The sequence below is a fragment of the Dendrobates tinctorius genome, unplaced genomic scaffold (genome assembly GCF_039654945.1).
Source record: "Dendrobates tinctorius isolate UK_male_01 unplaced genomic scaffold, ASM3965494v1 ptg000014l, whole genome shotgun sequence".
In the NCBI taxonomy this organism is placed as follows: Eukaryota; Metazoa; Chordata; class Amphibia; order Anura; family Dendrobatidae; genus Dendrobates; species Dendrobates tinctorius.
The window spans coordinates 30,348,984-30,371,074 of record NW_027361682.1 but is presented as its reverse complement, the minus strand read 5'-3'; the positions used below and the strand labels follow the sequence as shown (position 1 = coordinate 30,371,074).

Genomic DNA, 22,091 nt, shown 5'->3' with positions numbered 1-22,091 from the left:
AATGTTCAAGGCTATGCTTCTGGTTGGGTATTACATTTTTGCAGTGCAGAAATATCTGAATCCTCTAAAACAACCATCTTTAGGGAAGTCTTATGGTGGTCTTCATGAAAATCTTAGTAAAAGACTTAGGTTCCACCTGAGAAGGTTATAAGTCAAGACGATCAACTTTTCATGAAACACTTGAGAAGAAGTGCCGGATAGCAAACACTTCAAATTTGATCCAGTTTCTTTTTATAGGAGCACAGTAACCCAAAACAAATGGCCAAAACAATAAAGGACTATAACGGCGAAACACCTTATGGTGTAGCCTCCTCAGAGTCCATGTTGTATAAGCTCCTAATAGAGAAGCAAATCAGTTGGCCAAAATCTGCAAAAGAACTTGGAAATGTTCTCCAAGATCCTCGTAACAAACTACTTGCTAACTTAACTAACTTTCTTACCATATGAACTAGAGTTTTGAGTATCTGCAGTCACATCTTGAAGTAGATTTTTTCCCCAGTGCTATAATTGCAAAATAAAAAGTTTAGTTGGTTACGCAAAGCAAATCAGTCATGGGCAGTAGGACAATAACTCAATAGCTCAACAGGAAGAAATGTCTGATATGTGGAAGATCCAATTCTGGTACCGTTGATTGGGGATTTTGAGCTCTGTGTTGGGAAAATGTTTTAAAGGCAGGACATACCGGTAATTGGTTTTTAAGTCAACTCACATACTCTTCAATGCAGAGTGACCACATCTGAATTACCACACCCCCATATAGACTGGAAGAGCAGGAAACAACTTCTCCCTACCTCTATTCCCATATGACTGGAAAATCCCTTTAAGGTCGCTCTGACAAGTATTTTATAATTTTTCAGGCTTATGTCGTGCAGAATCCCGTACGCTGTTCTAACAGTGTTTGCACTTTAGTCACCACCCTTCTGTTTCACGGTTTCTGCACACTACGGGATGTAATGACATAATTGGCTTACCTCCATTCTTTCCTAACATTACAGGTGAGCTAAATATAAAAAAAGCGATTGATGAGAAAATCTAGTACTAGAGATAGTGCCATGAATATTACAGCCACTTAACTCTAAATTACATCTATGCATACACAGATATGCGCAACTTAAAGGCAATACATGAGTTGGTACGAGAGCTGCATGGAGTTCATTACCAAGCATCTGTAGAAGGGAGGACTGGGCTGCTATGGCTGCTGAAGCGTCGGGTCCGGAACTGCTGGGCCAAACCTCCTTTGTCCTGGGGGAACGAAATTGCAGCCGGAGCGAGCCATTAACCAGGGTGAAGGGGTAAAATGGGTTGCCCGCCAGAAAGCCAATGAGGTGCAGACCACAACCGTTGTGAGGGGAGCGACAAGCCACGGCATGAAGAGAAAGATCGGCATAGTGAGAGACTCACCGAAACCAGCGGGTACGCAGGGAAGCGTGCGATCGATGGAGCATCGCAGTACAAACGTCCGGGTGTCGGCGGATATCCAGAGAGGCGCTCGCCGTGTAAAGCATTGTAGCGCAGCCCTTCGGCTGCTCAAGGAGACCCACGCCGAGAGGAATCTTGTGGAGCGCTCTACTCTTAATCCAGAGATATATGGACTAGGGGCTCAGCCTGCAAAACCGGAGACCACCCTCTGCCGCCAGAAGAAGGACCGTGTGCTAGGCAAGGACGCCAGCAGACATTACACTGAACACCACCGACATTTTGCCACCCACAGGGCCTTCAGAGGGCCTGCGGAGTCACGATAAGTGAAACCTTTAACAAAAGACTGTTTAGTTAACCAACTCTTATTTAGTTTTGTACTCTTTGTTTGCACAGTTATCTCCCTGTGAGGAGTTTTTCCACTGTTCAATAATTAAATATCGTTGATCCCTGCTCTGCAGCATTTGTGTTACTGCATCCTAGTACCTGCTTAATACACATTCACAAACATGCTATCAGACAAGTACAGATTAACTCAGAGCAGGAGTGCGTCACCATCTTTTGATAGACCACTTTACCCTCAGTCGCCATAAAACAATGCCAGGCACATAGTGACAACCATGAAAGTCAGCCACACAGTGCCCAACACACCTGGCTATTACACATTGCCCTCCAAGTAGTGCTAGCCAAATATTTTCCACCGCATGCCAGTACGAGTCACACAGTACCTCCCAATAGTAAGATTGAAAGATTGACACATTACCTCCATTATAGTGGTAGCTACACATTGCTATTCTCCCAGTAGTGCCTGTCGCACACCCTATTAGTGTTAACCACCAAGTACCACTACAAAAGTGCTAGTCACATAGTTCCTGCACAGAAATGCCAGGTACACATTGTGCCACAGTATTGCTAGCTACTTGTTGCATCCCAATTACTTCCATATAGTGCCTCCATAACAGTGCTAGCCATCACCCTCTACTAATAGTGCCAGTTAACCCCCATATTTGTGCTAGCCACAGAGTGCCCCTATAAAAGTCATAGCTACACATTCCCTCTACAGAAGTGCCAGCCATAAAGTGCATTCCAGCATCCCAAAAGTAACATCAACCAGCGTCCTCACCGAAGTGCCAACTCCCGACCAGTGCCATTCATAGAGAGCCTATACTAGTTATATCCACATAGTGTCCTATTATAACAGTGGTTATTACTCATTGCACCAATAGTGTCAGCCACAAATAACAGTGCCAACCACACAGAGCAATCATAATCATTACCCTTAAAGGGGGCTTTACACATAGCGATATCGCTAGCGATATCGCTAAAGCGTCACCGTCCACGTCCATTTCTCGTCGTCGGCTTCCTGCTGGCACCGACGAGCGAGCTATGGACGTGGGCGGAAGATGGCGGTCATCGCTTCGTCTGAAAGGTAAGTACGACCGCCGAGCATCGCTACATCGCTGGTGAGATCTGCCTGTGTGGCAGCTCACTAGCGACCATTTAGTGATGCACCAGCGATCCTGACCGGGTCGTATCGTGGTCGGGATTGCTGGTGCATCACTAAATGTAAAGGGGCATTTAGTGTGAGCCAGACATTGCCCACTAACTACTATCTATAGTATTACCCCATACTGTATCAATTACAGTTCTAACCAATTTCCAATTGCAATGCCAGATAAACTGTGACCAACCATTATAGTGGTTCCCATTAATGACAGTCAAATATTGTAATTCTAAGCAGCCAAAAAGATGGCACTATCTGTGACTGGTACAGTGTATAGACAGTCCGCTCTTTAAAGGTGGCACTTACTTCTATGAGGAGTGTTTTTCTTAACCTTTTAAGAATGCTGAGCAATAATTGACAGCTCAGTTGTCCCCTCTGGTGCAGGGGCGTGTTGCGCTGTCTGTGTTTTTAACAGCTTGGCCGTCCAATCTGAGACTGGGAGGTGCTGAGTTCTCGTTAGGTGCTCCCGGTTCCCTTGATTGCTCTGCTATTTAACTGAGTTGCCAGTCTCAGATAGCTTCAGCTAAGTGGGGTTGGATTAGTCTGTGCCTTGTATTTTACTTGCTGATATATCGCTGCCTGACCTTGGACCTCTTTCTAACCATCCGTCTGTTTAACCCCTTTGCTCTGATCTGCTATCCTCCTTGTATTTTGACCTCAGACCGTTACACAACTACGGCTTTGTCTCTTGTCTCTGTTTATGACGTAACCTTCTGGCTCTTGACCTTGGACTCCTCAACTATCTATCTCCCTGCTTGTTCATGAGAAGTGACCAGTGTCACAATAATGGAAACTTTAAAAGCTAGGCCTTAACGCACACCAACCCATTTGGTTCTTGTCACGGTCACGTGTGTCTGAACGCAGCGAGTACCGCAAGGCGAACCCATATGACACATGTGACCCTGGATACACCGCCTCCAGTTGGGCGAATTTAAATAATAGGACGTGCAGCTGGATACACCGCCTCCAACTGGCGAATTTAGATATTACACGTATATATAAAGTAGTCTGGAAACCCCGCCTCCAGTAAGGCGAATTTAAATAATAAAGGGGAACCTGGGTAACATTAACAATGGTGGGCCATGCAATAGCGAATAGGGAAGTGGAGACCTCCTGAACTCCCCTGAGCCAGTGTCCCTGCACTCCTAACGTTCCCTATGCCGGTTCCGCACCGGGCGACGCACAGGAACCTAAAAACCCTAGCTCGCCCTAAACCTAAACCCTCACTAGGGAATTGGTCGGTCCGGAAACTAATCCCACCACTGCACTAAACACACATGAGGGAAAATGACAATACAGGGGAAACACCACTTAGTTTTGCTCTGTTGCGTACGCTCCTAGCAACAGAGGACACCACCTGGGTGCATCTTCTCCTCCACCCGGATCCATCACCATAACTGGATCCTTCACCATAGTGCAGCCTTGGAGCAGAGTCCACCACCCGTTGCAGCTGCCAGTAAACAGAGTCCCAAAGATGAGTCCAGCTTCTGCCAAAAAGTCCAGCATGCTTGAGTCCAGTTTTCAGCAACCAAGTCCAGCATGCTGAGTGCAACTCTCACCATCGTCACCACTCCACCAAGCCATGCAAGCACCTCCTGCTGACACCGTAAACTGTGACTCCACCACGCCATGCCAGCCCTTCCTGCAGACCACATAGCTGCCACTCCTCCCCTCTTGCTGGGCTGCGCAGGACTCATGTTCAGCTCCTTCTTTCACCCAGGCTTCCATGTGAATGACTAACACACGATATCACCAACAGTCATCAGACACACCTGAACTCTTTTATAGAGCCTCACACCTGATGTATAATTACGTGCACTAAACCAAAGAAACTAAAGTGCACTACCACTCACCACCACCGGGGCGACTTAGAATGAACGACACCACATGTAATAATTCTAATGGCCACCAGGGGCAATCACATCACTTTGGCATCTAGCCAAAGGAAAAAAAGTTCACTTATCCATTTAATCTGTCAGATCCACGCTGGATCATGACAGTACCCCCTCCTTAATGAGGGGCCTCTGTACCCTCAAGACCACTCCTCATTAGGGAAACACCTACAGCGGGGATGCCCAGATCCTGAGTTCACCCCACCACTACCTGACACTTCAGGTTAATGACAAACGCACCGCTGGTATTGGCAATACATGTTCGTTTTGGAGGCACCACTCATCTCCACAGTGCCGACCTGGGGAACGAGGTTATGTATGTGAATGTTTAGTATGCGCTGGTAACACTTCGCAACACACTTCCACTGATGTTTTTTTTTTGGTGGCCACCCATACACGCTCGTTCACACACAGGTCCGGACCTGAACGTTTATTGCACACATTCGTTAGTCATAAATTTGGTGAACTCATTCTGGACTCGACAACAGAGGTGCCCTCCGCTGTCACCACACTCACACCCCCCCGCTATTCACCAAGGGACACCACCCTCCAACCCTTTCACCATGAGGTCTGCGCCTCCCAGGGTTGATTAATGGCGAGGGGTGAGATTTGTCCCTACTCCCCCGCAGCACACCTGCTACTCACACCTGGAGGTGAAGGGACCGGGATATGGAGGAAATATACACTCGCTGGTCACCTCCACACGACCAGGAGGGGCAGCTTCTTCGGTGGTATTTGAAGATTTGGCGTAAACCCCGCGGACTATCACACCAGTCTGCTCACCACAGGGACGTACCCCTTCACCTCAGGGAACCCCAGACAGCACCATGGGGATCACCAACTCCACCCACCTGTCTGGTTACGTCCGCCTGTATGAACAAGTCCCGCTCCCCAGCAGCGACTCTAGGGGGCTTTTGCCAGACCCGCAATTTGCCAAAGCCGCCATTTTGATTTCCTGGTTGCCTGAGCAGAGGCCCCAGACCCTGATAACTGCTGCTGCAGCGGCTCTAACACACCTTGCCGCTCCCCACTCACCTCAGTGATGCCCGGCAGCAATTACTCCCAGGTCTCCACATGGCCAAAGCTCACCAGAAAAAAAAATGTAAGGTTGGTGATAATGTCAAGGTCACGTGTGTCTGGACACAGCGAGTACTGCAAGGCGAACCCATATGACACATGTGACCCTGGATACACCGCCTGCAGTTGTGCGAAATTAAATAATAGGACGTGCAGCTGGATACACCGCCTCCAACTGGCGAATTTAGATATTACACGTATATATAAAGTAGTCTGGAAACCCCGCCTCCAGTAAGGCGAATTTAAATAATAAAGGGGATCCTGGGTAACATTAACAATGGTGGGCCCTGCAATAGGGAATAGGGAAGTGGAGACCTCCTGAACTCCCCTGAGCCAGTGTCCCTGCACTCCTAACGTTCCCTATGCCGGTTCCGCACCGGGCGACGCACAGGAACCTAAAAACCCTAGCTCGCCCTAAACCTAAACCCTCACTAGGGAATTGGTCGGTGCGGAAACTAATCGCACCACTGCACTAAACACACATGAGGGAAAATATCAATACAGGGGAAACACCACTTAGCTTTGCTCTGTTGCGTACGTTCCTAGCAACAGAGCCCACCACCTGTGTGCATCTTCTCCTCCACCCGGATCCATCATCATAACTGGATCCTTCACCATAGTGCAGCCTTGGAGCAGAGTCCACCACCCGTTGCAGCTGCCAGTAAACAGAGTCCCAAAGATGAGTCCAGCTTCTGCCAAAAAGTCCAGCATACTTGAGTCCAGTTTTCAGCAACCAAGTCCAGCATGCTGAGTGCAACTCTCACCATCGTCACCACTCCACCAAGCCATGCAAGCACCTCCTGCTGACACCGTAAACTGCGACTCCACCACGCCATACCAGCCCTTCCTGCAGACCACATAGCTGCCACTCGTCCCCTCTGGTTGGGCTGTGCAGGACTGATAATCAGCTCCTTCTTTAACGCAGGCTTCCATGTGAATGACTAACACACGATATCACCAACAGTCATCAGACACACCTGAACTCTTTTATAGAGCCTCACACCTGATGTATAATTACGTGCACTAAACCAAAGAAACTAAAGTGCACTACCACTCACCACCACCGGGGCAACTTAGAATGAACGACACCACGTGTAATAATTCTAATGGCCACCGGGGGCAATCACATCACTTTGGCACCTAGCCAAAGGAATAAAAGTTCACTTATCCATTTAATCTGTCAGATCCACGCTGGATCATGACAGTACTATTATATTTGTATTTCAATGTAGGGGAGGACTTTGTGTACCAATTCACTAGATGCTCTAGAGCAAAACTATGGTGGTATCATATATGAGGCTGACAGAGAGAGGAGAATAAGAGAGTAGGAAGTGTGGTTGACCAAATACCGATAATTTGGCTACATATCTCGAAAATTGCTGCTGAAAGTTAGCACTCACTGTACCATTTTAAATTAAAAGAGAAGCTCTGGAGCACATTTCTCTGCAGAAGTTAATGTCGCTTGAAAGGTGACCATTTCCAGGATTTTTTGTTTTAAACTGAGTACCTCCTCCAATTCTGGCTGCTCCGCTGATGTTGGAGAGTTTTACTTTTTCTGCTGTACTTCTTCATTCCAAAGTAATGTCCCAGGGTATTAATGGTGCAAATTTTCCCTTCATTTAACTGGACGTACACCAAAGAACCTCTTTGTGGGAGCGGTCATGTTTTGATTGCCCAGCTTCAGAGGACAAAAAAGCAAATGCCCACTTAGAAGTTTTGTGGTATACACCCAGTTGGTTGAAGGGAACCTCTGCAACATTATTACCGGGGAAAGTAATTTTGGAACTGAGGGGCACAGAAGAGAAAGAAAAACTGTTCCAGGATCAGTAGAGCAGCTGCAATTGGATGATGCACTCCATATAGCGCAAAAAATCATATAAAAGGTCCTCTTTAAGGACCAAGGCTCGACCGGCTTAATACCACAATGGACAGAACAGCTATGCTACTCTACTTACAGGCCAAAACAAACTTTTAAGAAGTTCTGGAAGATTCTGCATCATATTTGTTTAATTAGGGAACCCTCCATTATACTTCCAAAGTACCCCTCAGATGTTTTGAATTCCTTTCCTCCATATAAGAATTGCTCATTATATGTGGGTCGCCCTCCCACCCAGGGCAGCGGGGTACCCGTTACCGGGCCAGTGTCAGGGGGATGTGTCACAGTAGCAGTGACCCGGTCCGTAGCCCTGGGCGCCCAATATCAATGGCGGTGATGTTAATTGTGTTATAGTTTATTTGAATAGTTCGTGACGCCACCCGTGGTGTTTGGCAAGGGAGATGTTAAGCCAACGCTGCATGTAGATCCACTGGGACTGATGATATATTGCAGCAAAGATGGTATAGCTCCCCACAGGTGGAGCTGTAGTCCCAGGGCAGTGTAGGTGCAATGGACGAGGAGGCGCAGAATAGTGTAGATGCTGTTACCCAGATGTAGCGGTGCTGGAGGTGTTAGCGACGAATGAATGGAGGACACCAGGGCTTGTAGTTTCAATGCTTTACTCACAGTTCATGGTAACCACTGGTGCCCGCCTCCGTGCCGTGTTATCCGGGGTAGAGACTCAATCAGCCTCCCGGGCAAGTCAGGGGTCTCCTCTCCAACACTCCGCCAACATTTGCCTTTCCTGAACGACTCCTCTATTGCGCCTTTTAGTGTGAAGAACTCCAGTACCGTGGTTCTCTGGAGTTCCTCCTGTCAGATGTTCCTAGAACCTTACTTGTATGACAGACAGCTGTAGCCTGATCAGGGACGTCCTGGATCCCGGCTCTCTATCCGTGTTGCTGTTGTGTCCCAAGTCTCAGATGGGAGTAATGCATTTACAGCCAACTACTCCACCGGTGTCTGTGCAGAACCATAAGTGTCCATACAAACTCGGGGACCGGGCCCCGGCCTTGCGCTGAGAACCTATAGGCAGGGTTTCTCTTCCGACCCACAACTCCTCTTTGTTCTCCTACTCCTTTGTTCCACGCTTTTCTACTCTCTCTTATGGAAGCTTAGGTTGCAGTTCTACGTCTTTCTCCTTCTCTTCTCTTTCCCGTTCCAGCTGGCTCAGATCACTGAGGCAGCTGCAGCACTCTTTCTAAACTGAACTCAAACTGAACTCAAAACTAACTTCAGAACTGAACTTCTCTCGCCTGACCTCCCGTCAGACTGACCTGCAATTCTAAACCTTCCCACTCTTTTATATGGACCTCCACTCCACCCACCTCCCAGCACATCTCTTGTTACGAAGCAAGGAATCACAGAGGTGCTCTGCTACCCTCCAAGCATGAGCCGCAATGTGATCAGTGCTGAACTATCCTGTGTGTGGGATGCAGGTGTTGGAGTGTGGAAAGGAGTTCCCAACTTACCTAGTTGGTGGGGTACTACACCTTAGGAGAAGGTGCAGTACCTCTGTGGCGACTGAGCCTCAGGGGCGCCACATATGGAAGAGCAGATCGTAGTAAAAGTCTTAAGATGATCGTTAATTTCCTCGGACCTAATTAGGCCTAATTTTTCTATAGTTCTGTTATGTTCTCGGGTGGTAGGTGCTACCAAAAGACTCCACAGGGAGTGAAGAGAAAGAAAGCTTATTATCCTTATTATAGTGATTTTCACATGACTAACCAGATAGCATGACTCTGCTATAACAAGTTTATGGAGATCAGTTCTGCAAAAATGAGTATGGATACGAGGTATGGCGGAAAAAATATCGGTGTATCCTACTGTGGGAAGAAGATAACAGGGTCTTGTGATGCTGAAGATACTGCCCTGTCTGAATTTGCCATCATGTAGAGCAGAAAGAGCTGAGCAGAGTAATATATAATTTTGTGGGAAAAGATTCAGCAGTTCTTGTAATTCATAGATAAAAATCTAGATAAGCCAAAATCTGGAGGGCGGCCCTAAAAAATAAATGTCAGTTATTCTCTTAAGCGGGACACCGCCCTCTGGACTTATGGGCAGAGATTTCAAAGAAGAAATTGCCAAGTGATACGGAATATTTTTCCTATAAAATTATATATTAACGTAATCAGCGACTCTTGCTCTATCACATGGTTGTGAAGTAAACTTACTGTGAAAGATCGCTCTTAAATGGGTTACTCCAAATTAGACTTGTATGACATGTGAAGTCGGATCAGTATTAGATCTCAAGCTAGGACCTCTATGGTTTCATGTCAACATCAAAACCTGGTGGTACAGACAACTACCTCCTCCTGTGATGATTTCGGGCACAATATGACTTGAATTGTATGGGCAGCATACTGCGCCTGGCACTAAACAGGAGCACACTGACTGACACCAGAACAAGTGGCACACTACAGCTGGCACTGTATAGGGGTTACTGTAGAACTGGAACTCCATAAAGGGGGGCACTGAAACTGGAACTTTATGAGGGCACAAAATGGCTGACATTGTATAGGTAGTCAAAATCACATTCTATGGGAGGCAAACTTTGCATGGTAGTGTATTGGGACATATTGTTACGCTCAAAATTATTCAACTCACATTGCAAATTTGGTTTATTAACAAAATGTTCATATTTTCTGCTGTTTTGCAGGGGGTCAAAAACGCTTGAGTGACTGCAATAGACCTGCAGCAATTTTTGGTGCTGGCCCAGTGGTTTTGGTTTGCAAAGTAAGGCTCACACTAAATGCTGAAGGTCTCCATATCCGAAATCCAAAATGTCATCTCCACTTACCCATCATCATTGACCCAAAATTACAAGGAAGTGTGGCCCCGATATGCTCAAAACCATTTAAATAAGCCACATTTAAGATTCTGCTCTGCGGAGCGATAAAACAAAGCTGGAGGGCTTATTATCTGGAGGAGGAAAAATGAAACATAGTTGAAAATAACACCCTGAGTACAGTGAAACATGGTAACTCTGTGATGCCTTTAGTAAAGGATAGTGGTGGCTCGGTGATGCCCATAGTAAAGGAGGGTGGTGACTCCGTGATGCTCTGGGGCTGACTTGCTTCCGGCAGGGCAATAATCCAGACATACCTCACAGTCCACCAAGGCTTAGATTCAGAAGAAACCCTGGAAGATTCTGGATTGGCTGTCTTAGCCACCTGACATGAACACCATAGAAAATCTTTAGGCATTTGAACAAGGTAATAGCAGCACACCCAAAAATATCAGTGAATTGGAGGCCATTGCCCATAAAGAATGGGCTTCAATTTTTTAGTGACTCTATCAGAAGCTGATCATGTCTGCATTATGTTTGCAGTAGGTCATAATAGCCAGAGGGGCTCTACAAAGTACTAAAGATGTTTGCAATGGAGGGGTTGTCACGCTATGACTAATGCTGTGTAGAGGGCACTCTGTACAAAGCACTGACATAGTATGGCTGACAATGTATGGGATGCACACAGAAGATGACCATAAATGGGGGACACCTTATACCTTGTACTGTATGAAATAGCTCACTTCTGTTGTGTGAGGAAGTGTACACTATGACTGTCACTGTATGGGAGCACTATGTTAGGCGCAGTATCAAAGGGCACATTATGGTGCAGGCTATTTGGAGAATGGAACTGGTCTGCACAAAGTCACTGCTGTAACATGTGAAGGAGCCTTTTCTGAGTAAGTTCTGCCCCCAACTCACTCAGCTACTCAGTTAATTTGTGGCTGATTGAAAACCCGCATCATGCTTAGCAGAGGCAAACCGTAATATCCCACAAACTGGGAAACAAGGGGTTAACTCCGGCACACAGTGCTTCACTCGACTGATTTCATTAAAGCCAAAATACAAATTATTATCGACCACTCTGAGTAAATAAAGACATTAGGGATAATTGATGTTGTTAATATGTGTGTTCTCCGCTCCAACAGCAGCCCACCAGGAGGGGGATAGTCAATACATTTCATGTTTAGTATGAATAATCAGGATTTTAGGGAGCCGGTTAACCCTTTCCATTCAAAACGCACTTTGGAAGCTGAGATATGGGGTGACTTTTTTGCTCAAATAATATAGCCAAGATACTGCCATATATAACCTAAATATTACTACCATATAGTTCCCAAATAATATGCTGCATCTGAACAACACTACAATATAGTTCCCATCAAGCAGCACTAAGTACTACTAGCTATAAGTTTGCTCCCATCCTGCACTATCTACTTGCCTACTTTGCCACCCTTACAACTCTCACTTTCTAGGTTACCCCTGCCCATTGGCGTGACTAGAGACTGATGGGCCCAGGTGCAAGATTTGGACCGTGCTCTTGCAGGGGGTATAATATATTACGTTTATACCGTTCCTTTCTCGTTCGTCCCAGTGCCGTATATTATCAGTGTATGTATATTTGTTACTATATAATGGTACTGCTACATGATTATGTGTATTACCCTTTCTAAATAATGGTACTGCCACACTAGTATGTGTATTACCGTTTCCTGCTAAATTTCTAAATTGTTACTTTTGTAATACTGCTATGTTTAATAGGGTAAGTGCAGTTACATGAACGGCCACTAGATGGGGGCATTTTAGTGTAAAGAGTTTTCAGCTAGTATAGTAGGAATAGGTAACCAGCATGTGAATGAATAGTTAAACTGTAGGACGGGCTGCTGTGTGGTAAAGAAGGAGCGATGTTGAGGTAGAGTGAGAAGGGCCCAGGTGCCCAAATAGTCCACACGGGCTCTAAGCCCAGGACACCACAGCAGCTACATAAAGTTATAAGAAGAGAAGCTTAGCCATTCGGAGTCTCCTGCAACCAAGGCATAGGCCGCATGGAATGGAGGTGGTGGCAGGAAGTAGAAAGAACCCGGCCCGGCAGACCGTGGGAAGACACCACAGAGGTCTCCACTCACCCACTCTCAGATGCCTCAGGCACAGAGCCGGCAGTCGGCGGAGTCATCATCTTCCCGGAGGTCGGAGCCTCTGTGTGCAGAGCCAATGCCTCAACGTCCTATGGAGCTGGAGCATCATGCGGAGCCAGTGATGAGGCGCCAGGAGGAGGAACCTCGTAGTCCGGATCAACGTTGTTAATCCAGGAGGAACCGGAAACAACGATCGCCCTGGAGAAATCAACACCGGAGGCCGAGTATGAGCCGGAGATCTATTTGCCACCAGCAGAGTACGCAGGCGCACCCGCGGAAGGATCCATCGTTCCCGGGATGGACGCGACCAACGTTCCTGAGAGGGTGAGTGCACCTCAGCCCCTGACCCCAGAGGGATAGTCCTTGTCACGGGTCCCTGTATCGGAGGCTGTTGTCCATCCCCGCATCAAGGAAGGGGGGTCTGCACACCGTTCCTACCCCTCGGAGGCCCGACCTGTCTCATACACCGCCATGTCCCTTGGTGCCTCCCACTTCCATCTGCCAGCGGAGGGTCCTTTCCCTACTCCCAGGCAGGCTGCCTGGATAGATATGATCAGGTGCAAAAAAACAGTGGGAGAATGAGGTGTGGGCTGAATTGCGCCAACCTGGAGGGGGCGCTTTGGCTGGTCGACGCACCCGCGATTGGCTGGTGTACACTGATGTCAGCCGGGGGTACGGATTCATCAGAGATGATGGGACTGATGCCAAAGTATATGTGAACGCGGCGTCAGTAAAGTTTCGGAAACCCTTGCAGGAAGGCAACCGGGTTTCATTCTTTAAAGGAGGACTCCCCCTGAGGTTATCATGCGGTCGCGGTCACCCTTGATGAAGTGGATGACCTGGGACTCTATCTGGACCCAGAGTGGGCTCAGTCAGCACCTGATACACTACACAGGCTGCTGCTAGAAGTCTTCTTGTTCTTAACCTGTCTGGACTCATTTTAACGATATGAAATAAAGGAGAAGTTTTTTATCCATATCCAGCTGGTCGTTCTTTCTCTTTTATTTTTTGCTCATACACCAGAGTGCTCGGCCATGACTACGGCCCTGGCAGCCTCTTACTCTCCAATCCTGAATAAAATATATACCATATTCACAGCATATGTGCGTCCCTCATGTTGGCCCCATCCTGGTTTATGTCTCCTGTTCTGCTGCTGATTTTTAATGTATAGAAGAAAATAATCCATTATATTCACCATTGGTGTACATAGAAGTCATGGGGACCCATAGCAGAAGTATAAGGCACCCCCATAGTCCTTCATATACTATAATGCATCCCATGGTGCTCCATATCTATGTAAGTTAATGCATTCCCCTCAGTCTTCCATATTGTATAATACAGAGCCCATAACCTCCATATAATATAATGCACAGACCATAGTCCTCCATAAAGTATAATGCACAACTCATAGTCCACCATAATGTATTGTGCACCCCCATAGTCATCCATAAAGTATAATGCAACCCATAGTCCTCCATATAGTATAAAGCACCCGCATAGTCATTAATAAAGTATAATGCACTCACCATATTCATCCATAACGTATACTGCACACCCATAGGCATCTAAAAAGCACCCCATAGTCATCAATAAAGTATAATGCACAGCACATAGTCATCCATAAAGTATAATGCACAGCTCTTAGTCATCCATAAAGTATAATGCGCCCCATAGTCCTCCATAAAGTACAGTATAATGCACAGCCCATAGTCATCCATAAAGTATAATGCATCCATAGTACTCCATATCTATGTAATATAATGCATTCCCCACAGTCCTCCATACAGTATAATACACAGCCCATATCCTTCATATATTATAATGCACAGACCATAGTCCTCCATAAAGTATAATGCACAGCTCTTAGTCCACCATAACGTATACTGCACCCCCATAGTCATGTGCATGTGAAGATAAGGAAGATATCCAGCTTAGGAAAATAAAATCAAATTTCTTTATTCGTTTCCATTTTAAACAAAAAGCAAGGCTATTGGACATATGATACCGGTCATACCGGAGGGAGAGTGCCTGAATTAACTAAACGCGTTTCGAAAACATTAGGTGTTCTTAGACTTACAAATTGAGTCTAAGAACACCTCATGTGTTCGAAACGTGTTCAGTTAATTCAGGCACTCTTCCTCCGGTATGACCTGTATCATATGTCCAAAAGCCTTGCTTTTTGTTTAAAATGGATACGAATAAAGAAATTTGATGTTATCTTCCAGTGATAGATATCTTCCTTATATTCACGTGCACAAGTCAAACGTCTGGCAGAGATGCAAATCCGTGCTCTAACCTCCCGAATACTTTGGGAATCATCATATGGGTGAGATGAATCTAACTTTTTTTTTACCCCCATAGTTATACATAAAGTATAAAGCACCCCTATAGTCATCCATAGAGTATAATGCACCCCCATAGTCATTCATAAAGTATACTGCACAGACATAGTGATCCATAAAGTATAATGCACTCCCCCATATTCATTCATAAAGTATACTGCACCCCCAGGGGCATCCATAAAGTGTAATTCACAGCCCATAGGCATCCATAAAGTATAATGCACCCCCATAGTCCTCAATATAGTATAATGTACCCTATAGTCCTCCACATAGTATAATGCACCAGCATAATCATCCATAAAGTATAATGCACCCCCATAGTCCTCCATATAGTATAATGTACGCAATAGTCCTCCATATAGTATAATGCACCCGCATAGTCATCCATAAAGTATAATGCACCCATAGTCATCCATAAAGTATAATGCACCCCCATAGTCTTCCATAAAGTATAATTCACAAACTATAGTCATCCATAAAGTCTAATGCACCCCCATAGTCATCCATAAAGTATAATACACCCCCATAGTCATCCATAAAGTATAATGCACCCCCATAGTCATCCATATAGTATAATGTACCCCATAGTCCTCCATATAGTATAATGCACCAGCATAGTCATCCATAAAGTATAATGCACCCCCATAGTCATCCATATAGTATAATGTACCCCATAGTCCTCCATATAGTATAATGCACTCGCATAGTCATCCATAAAGTTTAATGCACCTATAGTCATCCATAAAGTATAATGCACCACCACAGTCTTCCATAAAGTATAATTCACAGCTCATAGTCATCCATAAAGTATAATGCACCCCCATAGTCATCCAAAAGTATAATGCACCAGCATAGTCATGCATAAAGTATAATGCATCCCATATTCATCCATATAGTATAATGTACCCCATAGTCCTCCATATATTATAATGCACCAGCATAGTCATCCACAAAGTATAATGCACCCCCATAGTCCTCCATATAGTATAATGTAACCCATAGTCGTTCATATAGTATAATGCACCCGTATAGTCATCCATAAAGTATAATGCAGCCATAGTCATCCATAAAGTATAATGTACCCCATAGTCTTCCATAAAGTATAATGCACAGCCCATAGTCATCCATAAAGTATAATGCACCCCCATAATCATCCATAAAGTATAATGCACCCCATAGTCATCCATAAAGTAAAATGCACACCATAGTCCTCCATATAATATAATGCACCAGCATAGTCATCTGTAAAGTATAATGCAACCCCATAGTCCGCCATATAGTATAATGTACCCCATAGTCCTACATATAGTATAATGCACCACCATAGTCATCCATAAATTATAATGCACCCCCATAGTCCTCCATATAGTATAATGTACCCCATAATCCTCCATAAAGTATAATGCATCCCCATATTCATCCATATAGTATAATGCACCCCATAGTCCTCCATATAGTATAATGCACCAGCATAGTCATCCATAAAGTATAATGCACCCCCACAGTCATCCATAAAATATAATGCAACCCCATAGTCATCCATATAGTATAATGCAAAGCCCATAGTCATTCATAAAGTATAATGCACCCCCACAGTCTTCCATAAAGTATAGCACCCCCATAGTCCTCCATATAGTATAATGTACCCCATAGTTCTCCATATAGTATAATGCACCAGCATAGTCATCCATAAAGTATAATGCACCTCCATAGTCCTCCTTATTGTATAATGTACCTTATAGTCCTCAATATAGAATAATGAACCCGCATAGTCATCCATAAAGTATAATGAACCCCCACAGTCATCCATAAAGTTTAATGCAACCCCATAGTCATCAATATAGTATAATGCAAAGCTCATAGTCATTCATAAAGTATAATGCACCCGCATAGCCATCTAGGAGCACGTGATGTCACTGAGATGCGCCCCATCATGTGCACGCGTACATCAGCTGCTGGCCTCTGAATGGCCGGCAATATATATTGTGTCACAAGGACCCGATGTGTCTGTCTTCTTAATATATTGCAATTATCATATTATACAGCACTGTGCACTTACAATTGCTCATTTTGATTTCTACCCAGCTAATTCTTCTCTTTTCTCTGCTCTGTGATAGAAACAGGAAGTCTCTTGTCCCTGCATTTATCATTCCCCTCTTCATCTCCTGACTCAGCTGCTCCCTCCACCCCTCTGCCAGGGACTTTATGACTCATACACAGAAAAGAGATTTCATGTTTTTACATAGAGCTCAGAAGGCTTCAGCTAATCAGATTTTAATTAAGTGATGTCATGACCTAATGGAAAAGAGAAGAATTATCTGGGTAGAAAGGAAAAATGAGCAATTGTAAGTACACAGTGCTGTATAATATGACAATTGCAATATGTTAATATGATATGAGTAGTGCTTCTTTAAGCTACGTATAGCATTCTAAGTAACATGATAGGCACTGTTGGGATTAATCTGTAAGACACTATGTACTATATATAGTACTATGTACTATATGGCAGTATTGTATAGGCATTGTAGGCAATATGTGATATTAAGTGGGCATTAACTGGCACCATTATTGAAGAAGTATATTCTATAAGCCTTCCTCCGAAAAAAAAAAATGTTAGTGGACCTACCGCAAACTTGCCCAAAGCTGGATGGCAACATATCTAGTCACTGGGCACATATGGTTTGAGCACTGGACCCCAGGCTGCATGCTGTAAAGAATGAAACAATGTCATGCTCTTATATGGCGGAATATCTGAAAAGAGATCAATCATTTGGATAAGCTGTCTATTTTATATTGCCAATTGCAATCAATCAGAGCGCTGCCTTAATTTCTTAAGCTGCTTTGAATAAAATGAATGTTGTTTTGGTAAACTTCATACATACCCCCTTAAATAAAAGGGTGTGTAGGTATTTAAGAATGTTTTAATTTTTTTTTTTTGATGCTGTGTCATACCCCGTTTGTTTGTATGTATTCCAATGTATTTGTGCTTATACTATAATATTAACTACTGTCACTCTTCTTACAGAGACTAGGAACAGACTCTTTCCAGGAAGTTTGACAGTGTGTGGCTGAGGCCACATGGTATGCCATGATCCTCTATGTTCGGAAAGGAGTAGAGCTAGGTGGAAAACTTGGAGTAATTTCAAAACAAACAATCTGACAGAGCATAGCCTCAGATGAGGATGTGATGATTGGTGCAACTGGGGAGAGTCACCTTATGGTGGTTGCAGTTTCTTGAGGTCCAGATATTTAGGAGGTACTGTGGGAAACTCTAGTGGTGTAGGTTGTCAGAGGGGAGGGATCATCATTGGTAAGTCCAATGGGGCTATGAGAGACCCCAACCTGTTAAGAAGCCAGATGGGTCAGATGGTGAGAAACGTAAATTTGAGGCAGCTACATTTGAAGTCACGGAGGGGCTCTGTGGAGGCATTGGTCCTGGTGGGATGTTTGACTACAGGTAGAAGGTTGGTTACCCTGAGGATGGTGCGGCCTGACTGACCTTGTCCTGAAACGTAATGTATTAAACAGGAGTGTAATAAGTGGGGTGTGGTGAAGGAGGGCTACTAGATTAACACTGACCATGAGGTCTGTCTGTAGGAAACAGTTGCCTGAGGTCCATCTAGAGTTAACAATGACTTGCGGAAGGAGGGTTTTAACAGTTGTAATCTAGGAACTGTTCAAGTTACGATCTGGAATGTTTGTCTGGTGGACACAGTAAGGAGAAGGCCCTCTACAAGAATATATGGGACCTTTGCTCATCATAATTTTCAATTCCACCTGCTTTGGAGGTGGAAATGGGCCCCCTTACCTCTTGGTCCACTGTACGGCTGCACAGGATTCACCAGTGGTATGTCAGGGGCTGTCACCACCTACAGTAAACTGCAACCACTAAACATACTGTGCCATATGAAAGGAACTATGACTGACAAGGTTGTGGCACTGCAGTGTGACAAGAAAAGTGTGGGTAATGTGAAAAGTGCATTTAAGCCAAAATCCTATTATTATGGCTATTTTTCTTCCAGCTGTAGTCCCGCCATACTGTCCTGTTATTCCCATCTGTACAGCAGAGCCAAGGTTTAATGAGTAGGAAGATGCGACTAGATATATCTCCAGTGACAGCCGGGCTCAGATAGGCTCTCGTGAAGTGCAGAGTGTGCAGGAATAGACTGTGGTCACATATCTCTGAGAGTTGATGTTCCATGTAATTTTATATATCTGTGTGAAAACTTCACCACCAAAATCCTCAGCACTCATCCCCAACAAGAACCCCCAGCAATCAATAACATTGATCTCACTGCAACTGTATGGAAGCATGGAAATATATAATGCACCTTACACGGGGTGTCACGCTACATGGAGAGACCCGAGCTCTTCTATGCCTTGTATTGATAAGCGTAATTGTCCTTTACTTACAATACAGTCGATGCAAAAGTATAATTATACTGGCCAAATGTGTATTATCGTATAATGCATATGTGGTGTGCAGTGAGCCTGACAATACCTAAAATCTACCGCACTCGAATAATAAATGAAACCTGCTATACAGTGCTCAAAGAACAGTACATAAAAACACTGCCATAAAGTGACCAACTATTAGTGCCTAGTTAGTTCCGTTCCAGTAACCGTGCCATAATAATACTCTTATACACTTCTCAACAAGATTATCCAATTACTGCTGTCATTAAGTGCTCTAGTAACAGTACTTTAATAATACCACCATACAGTGGTTGAGTATGAGTGCATGAAAATACTGCCATAGAGTGATCAAATAAAAATCCAGACCTGTAGTTCTGATGTAACAGTGCAATAGCAATACTGCTATACAATGCTCAGGTAACAGTACCCAATTAATACTGCTGTTAGGTGCTCTAGTGACAGTGCTAAAAAGGGTTATTCCTATATCAGAAATGTATGGCACATCTTGATGATGTCCCATAAAGCCTAGCACTAGAACCCACATTGACCTCAAGAAAGGGAGTCCCATGACCTCCATCTTATGGCTGTTGTGAATGGAGAGTTGGAGGCGCATGCACTTCTATCTTTATTCCCTTCAATAAGAGTTCATAAAGTAGCCAAACTCAGCTATTGTCAGAACTCCCATTGGAGTGATCCTAGAGAGACGCTCATGTGCGGCCATCTGTCAGTTTATATAGAGTACTGTAATAACTCTTCCTAAATAATACTGCTATAGAGTGCTTTAATTATTGTTCATAAATAATACTCCATAGAGTGTTGTAATAGCTGTTCTTAGATAATACTGCCTTAAAATGGTTTGGTAACCGGTTAGAGTGCTGTAGTAACTGTTTCTAAGTAATACTGCCATAGCGTTCTGTAATAACTCCACCTAGCCAATGCCAATACTGCCATAGAGTGCTTTAATGGCTGCTCCTAAATAATACTTTCATAAAGTGCTGTAATAACTATTCCTAAATATTACTTCTATAGACTGCCCCCTGCCGCACCTCCTCCTGTTAGCTCCGCCATAGAATGCTGTAATACCTGTTCCTAAATAATACTGCCATAGAGCACTGTGATAACTATTCCTAAATAATAATGCCATATAGCACTGCAGTAACTATTCCTAAATACTGCTGCCATGGAGCGCTGTAATAACCGTTCTAAATAATTCTGCCATAAAGTGCTGTGATAACTATTCCTATATAACACTACAATAGAGTGCTGTAATAACTATTACTAAATAATGTTGCCATAACATGTTCAAGTAACATTGTGTAAATTGTACATTGTTAACCATTGGTAGTGCACCAATTGGACTAATTATCATGTCTATAGGGAGCAGCACACTGTCTTCATGCTGGGCATATATATATATATATATATATATATATATATATATATATATATATGTATATTACAGTGCATGGAGTGAGGGGGAGAGAGAATGGATAGATGGTTATTAGATAGATAGATATGCAATAGATAGATAGATAGATAAATAGATAGATATGGGATGGATGGATGGATAGATAGATAGATATGAGATAGATCGATAGATAGATAGATATGGGATAGATAGATAGATAGATAGATAGATAGCTATGGGACAGATAGATAAGTAGATAGCTAGATAAATAGATATGGGATAGATAGATAGATAGATATGGGACAGATAGATAGATAGATAGATATGGGACAGATAGATAGATAAATAGATATGGGATAGATGGATGGATAGATAGATAGATAGATAAATAGATATGGGATAGATGGATGGCTAGATAGATAGATATTAGATAGATAGATAGATAGATATGGGATAGATAGATAGATAGATAGATATGGGACAGATAGATAAATAGATATGGGATAGATAGATAGATATGGGATAGATAGATAGATATGGGATAGATAGATAGATAGATAGATAGATATGGGATAGATAATAGATATGGGATAGATAGATAGATAGATAGATATGGGATAGATAATAGATATGGGATAGATAGATAGATAGATAGATATGGGACAGATAGATAGATAGATAGATAGATAGATAGATAGATAGATAGATAGATATGGGACAGATAGATAGATAAATAGATATGGGATAGATGGATGGCTAGATAGATAGATATTAGATAGATAGATAGATTATATACAGTATATTGAAAAAAGAGCAGGTATGACTGTATATATGAATAGATACGTAATGGACATATGATGTTGTGGATCCTCTTACCTTGCTGCTGGTCTCACTCCATCCCTGCTGTTACCTTGTGTGAGGCTGGAGGTTATCAGAGGAACACATTATTTCCAGGCACAGTGAGAACAGAGAGGCTGCAGGATGTGCTGCTGGGGTAATGACAGGAGAGCTGTGTGACACTGAGGAGGTGTGTTCCTCTATACATATATATCATATATACTTGATATACTGCTCTGGGGTCATGTAGAACTTTCTACCTGTGTACCTGGCACTGTTATAGGGGTGACTGTGGCTGGTATTGTTATGGGATTTGCTGTGTGGCTGGTTTTGTCATGAGGACACTGCGTGGCTGACACTTTATGAAATGTGGCTGGCGCTATAAGGAGCCAATGAGCAG

General features: G+C 43.9%; 1 protein-coding gene across 1 annotated transcript in view; it reads right to left on the bottom strand.

Annotated features, from left to right (window-relative positions):
* GPR142 (G protein-coupled receptor 142) overlaps positions 1-21,860 on the bottom strand; it is a 42,464-nt gene extending 20,604 nt beyond the window's left edge. The window contains exons 1-2 of the mRNA XM_073560438.1: positions 21,731-21,860; positions 441-501 (exon numbers count right to left, since the gene is read on the bottom strand). The gene's annotated coding sequence lies outside the window, so the exon portion shown is untranslated. The remainder of the gene's footprint in view (positions 1-440; positions 502-21,730) is intronic.
* Positions 21,861-22,091: the final 231 nt, after the last annotated feature.